Source organism: Gasterosteus aculeatus, chromosome 12 (assembly GCF_964276395.1).
Source record: "Gasterosteus aculeatus chromosome 12, fGasAcu3.hap1.1, whole genome shotgun sequence".
NCBI classification, from domain to species: domain Eukaryota; kingdom Metazoa; phylum Chordata; class Actinopteri; order Perciformes; family Gasterosteidae; genus Gasterosteus; species Gasterosteus aculeatus.
Window position 1 is genome coordinate 7,971,994 of NC_135700.1, and position 15,425 is coordinate 7,987,418.

General features: G+C 41.2%; 1 long non-coding RNA gene across 1 annotated transcript in view; it reads right to left on the reverse strand.

Annotated features, from left to right (window-relative positions):
• Positions 1 to 314: 314 nt before the first annotated feature.
• LOC120809822 (uncharacterized) overlaps positions 315 to 15,425 on the reverse strand; it is a 59,117-nt gene continuing 44,006 nt past the window's right edge. The window contains exons 4-5 of the long non-coding RNA XR_005710144.2: positions 10,544 to 10,620; positions 315 to 1,184 (exon numbers count right to left, since the gene is read on the reverse strand). This is a non-coding gene — a long non-coding RNA (uncharacterized LOC120809822). The remainder of the gene's footprint in view (positions 1,185 to 10,543; positions 10,621 to 15,425) is intronic.

Genomic DNA, 15,425 nt, shown 5'->3' on the forward strand with positions numbered 1-15,425 from the left:
CTCATATCCCCCACTGAGATGATTTTGTCACGAACTTCAAAACAAACTGAGGACCCAGGAAGGCTTTATTCTTGCTGGGCTTTGACATGAGTCTGACATTTGCCAGCACACGAAACTTAGACCTTAACGGGGCTTGATGCTCCTCGTTGCTTTACCTCGGTTTTTCTGGGGGTTTCCCATCTCTTACCCATGCACAATTAAATTGAGAAGTTCACAAAAATATCATGCGTAGTAACATAAAGATGGTCCACATATAAACACACACAGCAAACTTCATGCTCAGTGGAACATCTTAAATGTAAAGTTCTTTAAAGTAAAGTGTTAACATGTTTTTTTTTATTCAAAGGAATGTTCACAGGTCACTACACTGACATAAATTCATATTTCTTTTCTTTTAATTTATTACACCGTGTAATGGAACTATTAATTTATCAATTATAAAAATAGTAGTTTATTTTCTGTTGATTAAGTCAAATAATAAACTAATTGTCTCACCTTTGTGTCTGAGACTTAGTTCCTCATATTTAATCAAATGCATATTACAAAAAGACTCTATTTTCCCAACATACATTAAAACACATCCGTAGCTTTCATTATTCTATGCCCCTCTGAATTCCTGAGTAATATTGAGAACAGTGACTCCACTCCTCTCCAGGCTATGTGAGTGTACAACTGCTTTGTGTGCTTGATGCCGGGTAATTGCAGTCAATTTCAACTGGGAAAAAAAATATCATTCTAACGCCTTTCTTTCCTAACACCCAGAAGGCAGCACTTTCTATGTGTAAAGTATCCGTCTCTCTGACATTTAGATTTGCCTTTTAAAGATGACATTTTTCATAACTGGCATTTCTTCATATGTTTTCTAGAGGAGACAAAATTATTCTTTTACATCCCAGTGTTCAAGTGTGTTATTTGTGCAACCCTAAGTTGTTTGGTTGTTTGGCTTTACTTTGTCATATTGATTTTATTTCATGATGCACTAACATCGCTGTCATTGTCTCATATCAGTGTATGACAATTTTTCCTGCATGAACATCATCTTGTCACGCTCACATGTTCTAAATTATATGCATGTTTTAATAATGCTGCAATTTTCTGTTGAAAATGAAGGGCAGGTTTGTGCATGAGTTCCCATTTCTCAGCTGCGTTGATGGGGGCCGAGACACGTGGAATGCAGGATTCATCTGCAGGAAAAAAACACACAAAGTGCATATTTGTCACATTTTCTGTATCGGTATGATTCACATGAAACACATATAAACTAAATAGCAACAGCTTGATAGGTCCGGGCGGGCGGTTAATAGTTTTTTGTTGTCTGAGGGAAGATTAATGCTGTACTGAATGCATCGAGGAGATGTGCTCATCTTTGAATTACTGCAGATATCCAATTACTGCACTCTGGTGCCCCGCAATGAACCTTTATCCATTCTGCAAACGAGCATGCTATCCCTAAATAATTTCCTCAACAAAGATGGTGCTGCACATTATGAAATATTCAAAACTCAATTTTCCTGCTCTATCAGACTTTGGAAAGATCCATAATTACATGATAATCCACACTCTAATTCATTTTGGGTACTTCGGGATTTTTAGGTATCTTTACAGTACAATGTTAACTTGTTGAAATATGGGATGAAGCCTTTATGTATCATTGTTTAGGGAATTATGTAAGTCAAACTTACTTATCTTTAGTATCGAGTTACTGCAGCCAGACAGGTGATACGTTGTCGGTTATTGTCAGACGGACTAAGAATATTGTACATGAATGGGCACAGAGACCAGATAAAAAACAGTTATTACAAAAGATGTCATGCTCCTTGAGATATAAACTTTCCTCAGAAGTTGTTAATATCTTCTAAGAATGACGTATTTATGTTTAAAAAAATAACGGCATCACATTACATGTAATTTGACACACGGTAAAATAATACAAAATATTAGAACAGTACTAGAAACCAAAAGGTGTGGAATGGTTTGACCTGCTGGGCAGAAACGGAAGTGGGGCTGGAGTTCAGTGAATGTGCAGCACACAGTGAGATGTGTCAGACTGGCATTTTAAAGGTGAACTAGATGAAGAGCTGTGTTTCATAACGCGCTGGCTTCACATCTACTGTGTAGCTGTTGCCACATATTTGTAGAAGTTTATAATGTATAACACAATTTAGACAGCACGGTGTCACTGTGAGACATTTAAGAAAGTGGGCCATAAAAAAATGCCTTAGCCTCTGGCTCTAAAACCAATACAGTTAAATGGAGCCGCTGACATTTTAGTATTGTAATATTGTTAGTCAGCCAATGCATGTGTGTTGCCTATGAGGTAGAGTGTGTCAAAACAGCTGTCAGTCACTGCGACAGAACGCTTGGCACGGCGACAGTAATGACGGCCTTGTTAAAATGTGATAACAGCGCTGAGCTTAAAGGCCAAAGCTGTCACAGCGGAGGAGAGAAGGCAGGGTGGAGCGGCGTGCTGGAGGAGGCTGCTGGAGTTCACAGATACACAACACCCCCACAGAAGTGCCATGTTACACGGGTCTCGCTCTCGTATTGCTTTTTCAGCTCCAAGTGGATTTAATGTGGCATATAGCCAACACAGGATTCCTAATGTCAATGTGAGAACACATTTGTAAAACGTGAACCAAATATAAAAAAAACAAATTCATGTTTGCATAAGTAATTACAGCCTTCAGCAAAACTCACCTAAATAATCACCGGTATCAAGACTCACGACAACGCCAAAGGAGTTACAAGCTACTGCATGCTGTGCATCGAACTATGGAAGTGGCCATTTGGAAGAAAGTTCTGCGGTTTGATGTTACCAAAATGCACCTGTTTAGTCATCAGACTAAATACCTCTCTATCTACTGTATCCATGTATAACTATCTATCTATCTATATCACATAAAATGAAATTCACAAATGCACTAAATAAAGAGGCTGCGATGAACTTTAGTACACATCAATCTGTTGTTAACAACATTTGTCATTTCCCTCTGCAAAAAAAGACATATTTGCCAGTATAATCAAACCCGGATGCTCCTCATTTTCTCCACACTATTTTGTGATGAATTCCCATCTGCAAAGTATTTCTGAATACTTTGCCCAAGGAGGTGTAATTTAAATAATATCAGTCACTGTGCTGCTGCCAGAATAAGAATTATGTCCGGACTAATATCTCAACTGACACGCAGCAAAGGAAAGCCTGAATAACAAAAATGCAATGATTCACCCAACGTTATTATCATCCTAATTATAGTGAGGAATATAGTCACTTTCCCTGCTTAGATTCAGAACAAATGTGCAACATAATCAGTTATGTTAATTTTGTTCTGAAAGGTTGACTATCATTCATTTAAAGACTACAACAGAAATGTTTAATGGTGCAGAATTAGCAGAGACATTCGGTAAAATGAGGCCACAAACTAAAACACATACTCAACAACACCTTCTCCCTGGTCCCATCTAAAGGTCACACGAACCATATAAATATTAAACATTCATAGCAAATTTACAATCGTATGCAAACTAAAGCACACACTAAGAGCCTGCCCATTCTCCAGACACATTCTCATAATTAGATCACTATAACACATTTAATGAGACCAATCAGCACCGAACACTTTTACCTCCAAGGTCTCAGTCATTCACAGAGGCACTTCTCGGTCATTCTCCATTCATTTTCACAGTGTGTTCTCGGGGTCTCGGCGGTGTCGCTCCCCAGTGACTCCGTACCTGCAAGTACGCTGCACTTGGGGGGCCCTAATTAGATTCTCATGTGTATTTAATGGACTTAATTCCTTTTATCCTAGAAGAGAGAGCGCCCGATGCTGCAACCACTGAAGGGAGCTCCCACCACACACACGAGTCACCTCGCAGAGGAACTTGTGCATAACATGTGTAACGTGTTTTTGTGCATGCGTGTGTGTGTGTGTGTGTACATGCACTCAACAGGACACAAAGCTGAAGCGACCTGCAGCAGAAAAATGTTTACACAGTCACCTGGACATGTATGTCTTTATTCTTTGGACTGGCTTTACTTCCAATTTTGTGGGGAACCTACACACCTGTATACATATTATAATCAACATAAAAAGAAATACTAAAATCAACAATTCTTTAAAAGGGAGGTTCTGAATAGTGCTATGGCCGGTGTCTTGTTTGGCCCCTGCAATGTCAAACTCTCTATAAGTCTTTAAAAGAGTTTCATTTTAACTCCCAAAAGAGAAATCGACTTATAAATGGACTTATTTGGAATGTATGAGCAGGGCAAGGCCATAACAAAAATTCATTGTAAGTGTTCATTTTTTCCAGCAGACTTCTGAAACTATTTTTTAAGTCTTAATAACACAGTGAGTCAAGGACAAAAGCCAAATTATATCCGATTTCTTAACTCTAAACAAAAAATTTATAAAAGGTTCTGTCAATAATTCTTAATTGATTCTAATTCTACGGGTAGTAGAATCTATCTATAATATAAACTGTTCACGTGTAAGTGTATCAGGCCAATGGGAACTTGTCTCTTCAAAGAGAAGAACAGCTGTCAGAAGAGACAAAGAGATGCACGTAACAGATGAACTGGGACTGTTGTTGGTATATGTGTCTTAAACACTCACACGAGGACACCCACGCTGGTGTTTTAATGAGGACACACATCTGGACCAATCTCCCAATGCGGGGCTGTGATGCATGTGACCCCTGTGGTGAGCCCTTGCCCCCAACCCCACCAGGACACATAAAGCAGTAGCACAGCCCCTGTTAAAGGACTGCATGCGGAAATAAATCGGTGCTGGCGCTTCTTAACTGTCCAATTTGCATTGCCCCTGCACAAAGAGGCTAACGATGTTTTACAAGACAAACATTCACAAACCGCAAATATTCATGCGGGAAGACGAAAAGGAGGCGCTTTACTTATTACACATGTTCTTAAGCACACGACAGTATGTCTTTGTGTGTGCATCAATCCGATTTAACCCCGGCTGATGGGACTTCATCTTGAATACTAAAACAGAAATTGCAAAACAATCTGACACAATCTTTGGGAGAGAAGTGTATGACTTTTGGAAGATAGTGAAACACAAAGACAGTTAATATGGAAGCAGTGAGACTGCCGATGGGAAAAGGAAAGATGAAGCGGGCGGTGAGATGAGAGTCGGGTGGTTTTATCTGGTGGGCAGGGAGACGGTGGCGGGAGGATCTGTCTCTGTTAGAGGGAACACGGCCCTGTTATTAAAGCCATTCATCACTGGCTGAATATTCTGCCTTTAATAGGCTCCGTCGTTAATTACCCAACTTTGTCAAGATAGGGAGTCAGGAGCTCGGCCCGCAGACGAGCTCACAAGTGCACACTGATACTTGAACACATCGGCAGATGATGGGAAACATTTTTATGGAAGCGGTGTCAGGGGAAGGTACACACACACACACACACACACACACGCTCTTTTACAAAAAGTAAAGGGTTTACATTCAACAACAGTAACACCGATACAACCCTTGAAAATGATCAGTTCAGCTTTTGTAAAAGCTGTCAAAGAAGCTTTCATTCAACTCTATTGTCATTTTGTGAATCATAGATTGTGAGTTGTACTGGATTAAATTGGATTACATTGCACAGATTCCGACCTTCCCTACGCGTGATTGTGTCTACGGTGGGACAGAAAAATATGGTCAATAAATTACATAATTGATTGACAGGAAACAAATTAAAAGCAATTTTGATAATTGATTGAAAAAGAAAAACCCGACTGCAAAAATGGGCAGAATTCATTGGTTGTAATGTCTCAAAGTGAACTAATTGCTGTTTTCTTTTTGTTTTCTTCAGTGGTGGAACGTACCAAACTTCTCAGGTACAGAATTGAGATGAATATAAACTTTCTTTCTTCATACTGCAACAATTTAGTTTGAGATACATTATGTTTAATAACTTTTGGTTTTATTCAGATTTCTTCATGGAAAACGTATCATCCAGTTATGAAATTATATTTTATACAAGAGTATAAAGTAAATATTAATGAATGCATTTATTCATAAATGAATTGTTCCCTTTTCTGTTTGACAAGTTCTTTCACCATGAAAGTCATTTATAATATCTTTATATTTGAGGCTTCTTAGCACTCTGGGAAACTGTGATTGGCATTTCACATTATTTTTTGACATTCTCCAAACCGCAAGATTAATTAAGCAAATTAACAGCAGATGAATTGCTAATGGATCTAATCATTAGTTGCAGTCTTAGAACTACATTAATGTGTTGTAAAACCCAATGAGGTCTGATCACCTTCATGCTTTATCCAGGTGCGTCCACTCGTTTCAACACAGGCAGGGACCAGGTAGCGTTTTATAGGCTTTATAGTGTCATTTTAGCTTACAGTAGAACTCTATGTCAACAACAACAGAGCGCGGCAGTGCTCTTCACGCGCCTTTTAGAAGTTTCTCTAGTGGGAGCTCTCTGTGTCGCCCCACTCGTCTCTTTTATCCCTAATCAGACTCTTTTGTGAGGCTTTTATAATTAGCCACTTAACTATCCGGCAGAATGGAACTGTGGCTGTAAAGCATTTACAAGGCTCCTCGACAGGACACACGCCAGCACCTTTTGTTTAGCAATTAGTTTGTCTGCGAGGGACAAGACAAATAGGCTGGCAGAGCGTCTGGTTGCATCTTCCTACTGCCTGAGAGGGAGAGAGAGGAGAAGAGAGGCAGAGGAGGAGGAGAAAGAGCTTCTGAGCCATTCGGCAACAATGAGTGTCGTACCACAAGGATTCGCTACAAGGGGCTGTAAAGTTTGCAGTCAGAGGAAACTAATGTGGAAATGAATAAAGCAGCTCTGACAAATATGATGATAAGAGACTCAGAGAGGACTGTGTAATAGGCTCCTATTTTTCGCACACTACTGATTAAGAACCGGCTAAGTGTCTGTAGAGATTCCCATGTGCACAATGCAGCTCGGGCAGAGTTTAGTATGCGTCCCAGTAGGGTTTCCTTTAGTACCCAGTCATTTACATTGTAGTTATCTGAAGACGGAAGGATTGCGAGGCGGTGTGACAACCGCTCCATTGATCCCTTTGGCCTGATTAGCTCACCAGTGTACCGTCAAAGCAAACTAATCAGATACATTGATCATGGAATACGTTTTAATGCTTCCCCGGGCAATAATACCATTTTTTGAAAGTCAAATTACTGGTTAGTTATCTGTGCAGGTGTGATGCTATTTGGGATTTTCCTGTAAGATGTCAGTATAAGTCAATGGCTCAATTTTAAATTCCATAACAGGAATACAGTAACAGCAGTAAAATGCCTATTTAATATCCATAACCTAGATTTTTGAGATTCATATTGCTGATGGGTGTTGCTCACTTCCATTATGCTGGCTTCATGGCAACTTGTCTGCCACTTTCCCGTTTGTCCAGGAGAGGTTGCTGTGTTCCCTGCATACAATGAGAGGTGGATGGGCCTGTCACACCCCCAAGAAGAGAGAGAGAGAATCAACCAAATACTTTATATTAAATTAAAGATCCATTGAAAGTCGACTCCCTCATTTTACTCCGTCAACAGAATACATTTAAACAAAACAGACACTGAACACATCAAAAGAAAACACGAGTACAATAATAAAGTCAGAACTGTGGAACAAAATGTGTAGTAATATCTGAGCCAGTGTTGTCGTCGATTTGTTGCCCTGACAGCCAAATTGGACCCACAAAGCAGGATCTAAATGAGGAAAAAACCTTTTGGTTGATGGTCGTCAGCGGGCAGCGCCTCCACGCTGAGCACACACTAATTGATTATAGATGTCATTTTCATCACTGACAGTAGAGGATCCATACATTGATTAGACTTCTATTATGGCTAGGCCAAGTAATTGTACTGCGATGCCTATTAACACACAATTACACAGCTCTGGAGAACAGTGTTTAGCTTGTTGACTCACACGTGTTCATATGTCTAATCCGCGTTCCAGAGACACATCACCTGCCCTTTGAAGGGGGATTTGAAAGAAAGACAGCTGACTTCTTCAGAGTCAAATACTCGTCACCCCATTTACACCTGTATCTAAACAAGAGTTTGAACAGATGCAAGCGATCGGGTGTCTCTCTGAGACCTGTGCTCCCGTGACGCCGGTGATCAAACGCTGCAATGGCGTAACATCCCTTCCTGTCTGTCACACCCTCAGGCTTGACATCAGCAGAGCGCCTTGCAGCTGCCAAATGTTCTCACGACAAAGGTAAAATGCCTCCATTAATGTCTATTGCTCTTTTTTGTCACTATTCTGCCCCGGCTGTAACTGCTTATCGTATCTTTTGATTTCTGCAGGATAAATCCACTTAGTTGGTTGAAAGGTTTTAACCAGCGGTGATATTTGATCCAGAATAAACTGAAGGTTCCTTCTCTGGTGGTTTGATTCAAAAGTATTTGTGCATTAAGTTACAAAGATTTTTGAAATGATATATAATGTCATGTTTCAAAGACCAGAGATGTGTGATAAGTTGGAACCGTGCACTGACATCAAGACCTCAACATGAATTTTGCGTCACCAGGATAATGTGTACAATGACTTGTATCCCCTTAAGCCAAAGCGTCCTCTACTTTTAAATCCTTTAATGTGGGATGTAGTTCGGATTTCCGTCTTTCAAAGGGAGGAATCTGTCTCAAAATAGTAATGACTAGAAGCTTCTCTGAACAAACAAATACAATTGTGGGTAGGAGATTATGTTTTGGCCTCTGTGCTGTCCCACTAACCGCCTCAGGGCAGCTCATGCTTCTTCTGCAACCCCTTCGTTGGGTCTCGACCCGCCAGTTTGGAACCGCTGCCCTGGACGGTGTCCACTCAAGTGAACGGTAGCGCTTCCAGTCGTGTTTTTAATCTTCTCGACAGTTTATGTCTCACCCGTCCGTCGCCTTTTAACGGGGCCTCATGCATGACGGCGTGTGACTTAAAAGCCTGCGAGTCAGACCTAATAAGCCAACGTCTAATCAGACAAGTCCCCGGCGCGAGGGCACAAAGTGGCTTGTGGGGAGCAGTAGAGACCTTCCCTGTGGTTGACTCAGCAGAGGAAGACAAAGACTTAAAAGCAGATGACGACTCGGTCTGCGCTGCGGTCACGTCGCTGCACAAACTTCTGGGCAATATGAACCGATGGGCCAACGGCACGTGAGCTTATTTTACTACAAACACGACTTCAAACGACTAATTTGAAGGAGCAAGCTTCTCCTTACTATTTAAATAATCTCCTCTTTCTAAATTCCTGTGTTCCTGTCTCTGTTTCCACATCTGTTTAACAGTCCCCCTGTTAATCATTTCTGTAGTGTTGCCTTTTTACTGGACCTGGGAGACCCAAACCCTGGTGTACCTGTTTGGAGCTTGATTAACACTGCATTTTAGCACACACACACCATTCAGACCCGGCGGAGGAAGCTTAGAGGGGTTGTTTGCTGAAGCCTGTGGTACGGGACAGATGGAGAGGTGATAAATGGGGAGGAGGGATGGTTATCACTCAATTCTTGTTGGCTTCATTGTGCAGAAATTGGTCCAACACGGACATGCCGAGTGAGAAAATGGGTTTCTGAGGCAGTGTTTAATGGTGGGGGGGGGGGTCTAAGGGGAGAAGAGAGCGCTTGAGTCGACGGGACAGGACAGGACGCCAGATAGGAGAGGAGGAGACAGGAGGAGGCAGAACGGCAGTGCAGCCGCGTCTCCTGACGCTGTCAGTCCCTGAGCACTAGAATATTGAAAAGCTTTTGTTTTGCCTAGTTAAACATGCACTGATGTGACACAAACTGTGAACAATGCCATTTCGCACGCACAGGAATCCTGTCTATATAATTCATGATGGAGTGACGATTGAAACGACGGCCAGCAGTTTGCTCTCAACACTATACAGCGGCTGTTAAGAAACATTCAGCTGTGTAAATGTGTTAACAGTGCTAAAATGAACATGTGTTTGACCTGTCAATTGTGATGATTCAAACTTGTATGAATTTGTATCAACTCATTAATAATAACCAGCCTTTAGCCCGAGGGTCTCGTGTCTGCTTCCATGTGACATCGAGCGGCTAACTAGTGAATTGATTGTCTTGGAAAAGTTGAAACTTTAAAGCTCATTATGACATTCTTCCCCAAACAGTGGCACATAATCATGAAACTCAGTTAGATAGAAGTATGTATGTTTATACAAGTTATCATTAGAGCAGACGGCGTTCTCACAAAGCAATGTGAAAACAAGTCGCTGTCCAGAAAACGCTACTTAATTTATGTCTACATCAACATGTAGTACGTCACTACGGAAGGAGGCAATGAAGTTGGTCACTATCTGGAGTTTACTGATGTCTTTTCTTGACACCTGGGACAAGATAAATGAGTGGGAGACAGACCACTTATTGTCTTATTGCAGGGCAGTAAATTGGGTCAACACTACAGAAATGTACAAGGAGTACGTGAACACTTAGTAGTATTTTATTTTCAATTGTAAAATGTTCTTAGAAAAAAAAATAGATTGTAGGATTTACGTATACTGGTAATGCAAATACAATGTATGAAATCATAGCTCACCTGTGAAATAAATAACGTCCCAAGTGCAGGAATGCGCGTCTCGGCCGGCTTTGTCCAATTTGCTGGTTACTTGAACCCTAAAAACATGGATTCAGCAAATACACAGTAATTATTATTAAGAGAGACACACACACACACACACAACGAGAGAGAGGCTTGGAATGCCATGAGCATGAATTATACATCCCTCTAGAGGATTTTCTCTTTGGCTTTCTGCCTCATACCCTCTTTTTTTAGCAATTGTATATTATATTCTTGTAAAATCAACATCATCATATTATTATATATTATATTATACGAATATACGTCAGCATAAAAGGTTTTAACTGATCTGCATTAAAGACATTTGAGGAGGAGTTACAGCAGATGTGTGATGAATGCAGTGTTATGCTGTCATGGTTACCTCGATGCCCCGAAATACAGTTTCTTTTCTGTCTGCTCGAGTAAATTAAATCAATACCTGTTTTATGTCATTCAGGTAAGAACAATTCTGTTTAAAATCTCTTATTTTAGAGTATAGATACTAATATATATATATATAGAGAGAGAATTCTCTAAGTCCCTTATGATGAATGAATCATTTTCCATCACTGTGGGGAAACCTGATTTCTACTGACATTCAACGGACGTGTTTCCAGAGGAAGCCGAGGTATAGGTTAGTAAATTAAACTGTGGCAGTACACATTCCCTGTATATGTGAGTGTGCATGTGTGCGACAGATAAAACAAACCCAGGGACACGCCAACCATAATTGTGCAGGTGGCATTTTAGAAATACTCACACAACAGGGGTCAATTTCTCTTCAGGTCACTGAGAATGACATCATCAAACTACTATTAACTCTGCAAACAATCCTTGCACTGCTGCGTCTGTATTGACGGTATATTCCTTCAAAACAAACGGCAGGCTCCTGGCTTTGCCCTCAATCTAAAACCATAACCTCGAAGTGAATTACAGAGAAATGTCCGCCGCCTAGGAGCGACACCGAGGAGAGGAGAACTAAAAACGACACGGCAAACAAATCTGAGCAACCACTGCCCCCCCCCCCCCCCCCCCACCAGTCCTCCCTGTTCTGTTCCTTCGGTAGGCTTATGCTCTTGTACTATATCTGTCTGCAAGTACTTTCTCTCTCACCTACACATAAACGCCATGTCCAGCGCAACGCACGCACGTATGATAGCGGGATGAACCACAAAGAGCTTTGTGTCACTTCCACTAATGAATACAAGCGGTGTCTCATCGGTTTAACCTGTTTGCTGGTCTTTTAAACACACAGGGAGCGAGTTTGGCAGCACGCCTCGTGAACGTGACCTCTTCTGCGTGGCCTTGTTTTAAGATGGGAGCTCCACAGAGGCGCAGTAAGCCCACGAGGGCAACGCGTGTATTGACATACAAACATGAGGAAAGCGTCCACATGCAGTCCACTGTTTTTCTGTAATAATAGCTAGCAGCCCTGGCGTTAAATAATTAATGCTGTCCATCCAATACAAAGTGGACGGCGTGCAGACGGCACTCCCCTGCTCTCCATCTCATTCTCTCTCGCTCCCCCGATAGACACGCCGCGCATGACTGGGCCTATTTATGTTTGTTTGTAATAATCGGCCTTTACTACATGCTCACATCGACGAAGCAGTAAGGATATTATATATTAATACATCCCTCAAAAACGGAGGTAACAAAGTGCCCGACAAGACAATAACAATTTGATGAAAACTGGCCGTAACGAGACTATAACTCAAACCACCAACAGAGGCCAGATGCTCACATCCAATCGGACTATCGCGCTTCTTTTTTCAAATCAACTTTGCTGCACTGCTATAATTAAATGTTAAATTAACCTTTTTCACATATTCACATATGACTTCTTCACAAGGTTGCTATCAAATTTGAGAGGAAAATATCTCAATAATGTTTTCTTTCTTAAATTTAAAAGCATTTCTTCAAATAAATACAATAATATAATTTTTTGGGGATCAAAATTATCATTGAAAAAATTGACAGGCCCACTTAGTAGAGGAGAACATATTCAGTGAAACGACCTTTGTTGAGGCCAAGGTCGGTAATGAAAGGGGTAAAAATTGATCCTAATGAGTGAACCAAATCATAACGATTTGTTGCCTCGACGTGGCCTCTCATTGAGCACTTCTTGTTTTTCTCTGCTGTTGTTACAAGAAACAATCTTTTTTTGGCATTGCAGTGCAATAAAAGCACAGAGGCACATCGAAGGTTATGGCAGGAGCAGTCACATGATCAATGCCCTCTCGACCCTCCTCTCCTTGCCCCTGCCACCACCGTTCTTCCTTTCTCCCCTCACCACCTTTCCTCCCAATCAATTAACTTCCCCAAGTAAACAGATCCGTCCCCACGCTCGCTGCTCCCTCCTGTAACCAGATACTCCTCCTCCTCCTCCTCCTCCTCCTGCTGCCTCTCCTCTTCGTCCCAGCCAAATCAGAGAGAGGAACCCGAAACCCCTCTGCCAGTGTGTGTCGAGGTAAGAAGGCTAAATAAAGACCGATGACATCATCTGCATATTCTTCATCATCATCCTCACAACTGACATCATGACCTCTGAATGGATCAGGGATGAAACATACAGCGGTTCCGTATAAAAATGTAACACATTGTAGCACTGTTCTGGAAACAGTAACAATATTCTCAACTTTTTCAATATTAAGAAGCCCACTTGGTTTTTAGCTGACTGACCTTTCGTGTTTCACTGCAATCAACGGATCTGAAATGCTTTAACAAACTGTTCTTGACACACGACAATCGCACAGCACAGCTGGCACCGTAGCAGGCCTCTAGGAAAGCACAGACATGTTGATCACCGCAGCAGAACGGACTTCTTCTATTTTATTTACACCTCCATCTGGAGAGCCAGTCTGTCCAGCCAGGCTGCACAAACAATCATGCAAGAGTGTCCCGTTTGTTTATTAATGAAACAGCTCCTTGCTCTACTCAAAAATAACAAGTGTTGAGACTTAAGCGGGTGCCATCTATACTTAGAGTTTTATTTTAGACGGATTTATTGTCCCCCTCTACATTAACATGTTGAGAGTGAGGAGCCTATGCTTAACATTTACAAAAAATGTACTGCAGTGTTTTGCAGAGGGAAAAAAATAACCTCCACATAAACCCACCTTCACATTATCTCGTCGATGAACTGGGTGACTACAAGAGGGAATTCCCATGAGTCCTTGAACACAGAATTGTTCATTCTTGCAACACCCCAGCCACCGAGAGTTGAGATGCAGGCAGGACCAATCCATATCTCCCGTGACCCACAGCAACATGTCGTTATGCTTGCTAATCAGATTTAGAGACAACAAGTGAAAGGATGGCCTCTCTGGGCCGTTTGTGTTCACAAATGGATCTGCTTAATATGGGAGATTAATAGACTGCTATCTAATCTTCCCCGTGATTGAAACTATGATCTGGTTACAGAGAAACATGATGGATGTTGAGGAGGTGGAACAGGAGAGTCATATTAACCCTTTCAAGGTAGAATGCAAGCTTGCTTTGCACGTTATTGACTGTTAAAAGACAATGCAGAGCAGCAATCACAATAATGAAGGTGTCTGCAGGGCAATTGGATTATTTGCAGCGGTATGCAAAGCCGCGTCGTTCAGCTCCCAGCTGTGTCGGATTCTAATCTAACGTAACTCTCAGAGGTTGTAAAGAAAAAAGAGTGTTCTTGTCTTGAGGATTTTATGTGTTGTATGCCCCACTTCTAATTTTAATTTAATTTAATAAGCAATAATTGTATAGATCATTTTTCTTTGCATGGCGATACTAGCTCTTGTTACATCAGGAAAAATAAATCATGCACAATGATGTATTATTTTTATCTTAATTTCACTTTTAAATATTGCACAGTACATTAGCTCAATCTTAGAATTATCACACTGCTAATTGGTTCAGAACAACAACAAAATTGAAAACATTCTTGATTAGATCCTTCTGTTATTCTTACAAAAAATGTTACCTGCAAAAAAAAGACATTGCACAGAAATCTGTTGCAGTGTCATTGGAGAGATGAGTGTATAAAATGACGTTTGATGGCTCTAAAGAACAAGATTTTCTTTTGCTATAATGGAATTCTCCACCAATCGTCTCAGTTGTTTTATGTTAAACAGGTTCAAACATTTTCAAAAACCTTGATGCATTTGTGGTGTTTGAAGCTCCCTGAACAAGGAAACGCTCTCTCTCCCCGGGTTGATATAAAATTGTTTCCCCAATCACTATGTGAGTGATGATGACTCTCTACTTTGTCCGTACAAACAGCGACCGAAGACGTCCTTGAGAGACGGATAATATCCACGAGTTCTTGGACCGATCAATAAAGAAACACAGAGATATTTATATGATGTGTTGAAACAAGAACTATTTGAGCTGTTGACTGGAAATATTCAAGTCAACAGCCAGAGATTTGATTTGCTTAGTTGACATGCTTCTGTACTTTCCACCACTTTCATGACCCACATTTTTTACATTTCTAAGGTGATTTCAAGCAGAGATCATTAAATGAAAAAGGGAGACCAGCGCCCCTCAAACACGTTACTTCTGCAGGATGTTCTGCTGTCTAGAGAATAAACAGATGAATGTTTGGGTGTAGCACCGTCATCGTTGGACCCCGTGAAGATCACAGAGGAAAGCTGTTGTCCCCGACAGGCGCTTGTTAGTCGCTACAGAACCATAATGACAGATGCCTCACAGGCAAACTAATTATCAGGTACTTAGCAGTCCGGACCTACAATACATCTCTCTCTCTCTCTCTCTCCATCACTCGCTCTGCATCTCCTTTTATTTTCTCTCCCCCCAGTTTCTCTCCCCCTTCTCTCTGTTCTCTCCGGGAAGCAGCTGGGGAAACTGGCCTTAAGCA